At 41.7% G+C, this 4,250-nt stretch overlaps 1 non-coding gene across 1 annotated transcript; it reads right to left on the bottom strand.

Moving 5' to 3' along the window:
• Window positions 1-575: 575 nt before the first annotated feature.
• Window positions 576-716, bottom strand: LOC123628923. The gene has a single exon (XR_006731803.1). It is a non-coding gene; the product is annotated as a U4 spliceosomal RNA (small nuclear RNA).
• Between the last annotated feature and the right edge of the window lie 3,534 nt (window positions 717-4,250).

Genomic DNA, 4,250 nt, shown 5'->3' with positions numbered 1-4,250 from the left:
AATAAAATTAAAAATCAGTTCTTGGGTCACACTGGCCACATTTCAAGTACACATCCACACATGGCTAGGGACTACCCTATTGGACAGCACAGATATAGAACATTTTTGGCATCATAAAAAGTTCACAGTATTGTGAATTTTAAATAACCACAGAAGGCTAGCTCAGTGTTTCTGTCTTTTCTACCAGGAATATAGCAAATTATTAATAAAATGAAAACATACATTAGGAATTTAGGGGGAAAAGCCACCAAAGTTTGTTCACCTTAAGTGGTTATTTATTTTTTGTCATTTGGGGAAAATACACCAAAAAGGAAATTATAAAGTGAAATATTCCCTATACCTGTATTTACTCCTCGTTAAATTAATAACTGAGTTACAAAAAAGATATTCCCCTTTCCAACACTCTGTGTTGGCAGCTCAGACTGTCTAATCTGTTTTAATAGAGAAATTACTTTTAAAATGCCCTACTCAGAATTATTAAGTTTTCCCCAAATATGAGCTTCTCTATATTTTTTAAATGAGTATATAATCTACCACATTAATCAGAAGGGCATTATTATTATTATTTAGTTTAGTCTCCATAAAGACTATCAAAAATTGCCAATGCCGACTATATTTCAAGTCGTCATGGCGGGGTATTGAGAAAAGTTTTCAATTAGCAATAGTCGCTCCTTGGATAAACTTCATTGGCTACGATACTACCACCGCGAAAAGCTAAAAGGGCATTATTCATAAACAGCCATATATCATTTTCCTCTGGTTATTTCCAGGAAGAATAGATTAAAACAAGGCATATTAGATCTTTCATAGCTGAAGAGTTTGTGTTGGCAAACCCAATGCTAATCAAGAATAATTGTGGATGTTCACCAAAGAGAACACTTAGCTTGTGGAGGTACCAAAATAAAACAGGTTGGACACGTTCACTTCACGGAATTGAAGGCAGGTCATCATAAAATGTTGGAGCAAAAGAAGATCTGAAGGAACACTTTACAATTGCAGATAAAGAGACCAAGACTGAGTGAAGGGACGCAGCCAGTTAGTAGCATAACCAGAACTAGGGGAGTGACAAGGATCTATTTGGCTTCGGATCACTGGTGCTTTCCTTTTGAGACCTGGCCAGAACAGTGAATGCCCTGTGGCTGTCGTAAGTACTGACAACAGACCAGCATGTCTGGGGTGTCTGTTCAGGTTCAATCACTTCATGTAACTTTCCCAGATGGTGATTTATCAAATTCCAGACACAACATAAGGCTACAGACTGCCCTTTCCATTCCCCAGCTCCCAGAATCTTTGAAAACACAGAGATTGGCCGCTTTTGCCCTTCAAGACCCTCTGCTGCTTCATTCAAAGGAGGCGGAGGTTCAAAGGAAAGTAGCCATGTGAGGACCATTGTTCAGGCGTGGGCTGGCTGGGTTTCCAAGGCCTCAAGGGAATTGGAGATTGAGGACCACGTCAACTCAATGTGGCCTTCAAACAGCCTTTCATGGAAGAATTTTCTCATTCAGGAGCGAGGAGAGTACCTCTCTCCCCACACTCAGTACACCGTATCTGTTCCCTTCTTAATGCCTTGCTTTCTTCTCTCTTCCATGATGAAGAAGTCACTGGATATTTATGAGGAAAATCTCCAAGATTTATGATATCCCTCTACATTTGTGTGCATCCCTAAAGCATAATATTTCAATTCCCTCAGCTTTAAAACCAGGCAACTAGTACCTACAGCACAGGATTGTTGCAGAATTAAATGTAATCCTTTATTAAGTGAGTCGGAGATTCTGGGTTTATTCATTTCCTAAGGGACTTTCTGCCACTAGAAAACACACTAGTCTAACAGTGCTCCTCCCCTCAAATGGCAAATTACTTTGAGCAAAAGCCGTTCAGACTCAGGAGGGAAGAAATAAAGAGTCAAATGCTACATCCACCAATACCAAGAGAGTCCAGGGAAGTCTCTTCAGTGCCTTTTTCTTATGTGAAGCATTATATTGCTGTTGGATTGTGGATGAGAGGAGAAAAATTCCCAGACTCTGAAGCATGATGGCTGGACCCAAATAATAACACTTTAAGGGCCCGTATTAGTTATCTATTGCTGTATAACAAATTACCCAAAAATACATGGTTCAAAATAATAAACATTTATTATCTCAGTTTTTAGGGGTCAGGAATTCAGGAGCAGCTTAGCTGGGTGGTTCTGGCTCAAGATCTCTGAGGAGGTTGCAGTCAAGATGTTGGCTGGAGCTGCAGTCATCCGAAGGCTTGACTGGGGTTGGTGGATCCGTTTTCAAGATGGCTCACTCACATGGTTGTTGGTAAAACGTCTCAGTTCCTCACCAAGTGGACCTCTCCATAGGGCTGCTTCATGTTCTTTATAGGGTGTCTTCATGACATGGTGGCTGTACCATGAGAAAGAGAGAGCAAGGAGGAAGCCACCATGCTGAGACCATCTAGTCTGAGAAGTCACATACCATCACCACCACCATATTCTATTAGTTAGAAGTGAGTCAGTAAGTTCAGCCCACACTCAAGTGGAAGGGAATGAATCTCTACCCTTGAAGGGGAGAAGTTTAAAAGAATTTGTGGACATATTTTCAAGCTACCACAGGGCTGATGCCAGGTGGTCCACCAACTAGCCTCCTTACAACATCCCATATCAGCTCAGAACCTGCCACACCTCAATGATCATAAATGCATAAGCCTAGTCATGTATAAAAAGCTCTGGAAATTGGGTATAAGAAACTTTAAATAGTTTAATAAGCTTTGCATTGCTCTTCCATTCTCCTTTGGTTGGGTTTTCATTGGAAAGTAGATTTCCATAAACTCCACATATGGCCCTTTATAGGCCATTGCTAATCTAAAAGTTATGGTGATTTAGACAAGGCTTGGATTATAAAATAACTTTGTTAAGAACAAATAAAAAAGTGTAAATGAGATCTGAGGGGTAGCGTTTACATACTTTAATGAGGTCATTGCTTTCAGGCACTTTATGAGCAAACTTTCTATTTAATTGAATTGCAGAGGCCAGATTTAAGCTGACACTTAGAAATGTTCATTAAAAAAATTAGGGCTGCAAGCGCTTGGCACCCGCATCCTGCCACGGCCTCCCGGGCCCTGCTGCTGCTGCTGCTGCTGCTCCTCCTGGGGGTTGCCACCGCGTGCCTCAAGCCCCCCAGGGCCCACCTGACACTCAGAGGGGACATTCACCAGAGAGCTCAGCCACCTTCAGGAAGGCACGTGGCTGGCTGCAGTGGCTGCTCCAGGGCCTGGTGGGGAAGGAGCGAGCAGGACACAGATAAACAGCACAGCCTGGTCCAAGTACGACTCGCCCCCCATGCAGGCCTGGATGCCCCCGAGGGCCCCCCCTGGATCGGACCTGGTATCCCTGACTGCTCCCTGGGCCGAGATCTGGGGTTATGGTTTTAGAACCAGCCACCACTGCTGCTGAAGGAACCCGGCAGCCCACATGAGGTCCTGAGGAGGAAGGAACCTCCTCACCACCCGACCTGGTCAAGGAGCCTGGACAGGGGAAAGAGGATGGGGGCAGGAGGGGACTTGTATTTGGCACCAATAAAGGAAGAATTCAGACCCTGGGGAAAAAAAAAAAAAGAAAATTATTCTTTTTGTACCCTGGACCTGAGGGAAAGACCATGAAACCTTAAGTGTATGCTGTAATATATATACAACCATATTTTCAGAAAAATGTATCAGCTGTCTTTGAAAGCTATTTCACTTTATGTTATTTTTCTCTAAAATTCCAATGTGAAAAATTTTAAGCATGCAGAAAAATTTAAAGAATAGCACAATAAACACCTTCCACCCAGGTGTATATCTTCCACCTTCCACCTAGATATGATCATTTTGATGTTTTGCCAAATTTGCTCATTCTCTCTCTCTATATATATATAACATAGATGCATACACACACAGAGACACACACATAGAGATAGATGTACATGTGTACAAAATAAACAAAAATATTGCTTTTTTGGGGTTGCTGACCCATTTGAAAGTAAGTTGTAAACATCATGACACTTCACCCCTAAATACATCCCCCAAGGAAAAAGGAAATTCTCCTCTATAACCTTAATACCATTATCATACCCAAGAAAATTAATAATAATTCCACTGTGTGGTCTTCACTTGCACATTTTCCCCAACTAACATGTCAAAAAGACACAGAAGCCAGCATGAAGGTGCTCCTACTGACAAAAGCAGGAAAAAATTGAACACCAAAATGAATAATGAAAATAAAGGATTAT

Source organism: Lemur catta, chromosome X (genome assembly GCF_020740605.2).
Source record: "Lemur catta isolate mLemCat1 chromosome X, mLemCat1.pri, whole genome shotgun sequence".
Taxonomy (NCBI): Eukaryota; Metazoa; Chordata; class Mammalia; order Primates; family Lemuridae; genus Lemur; species Lemur catta.
This window is presented reverse-complemented; position numbering and strand designations above follow the sequence as displayed.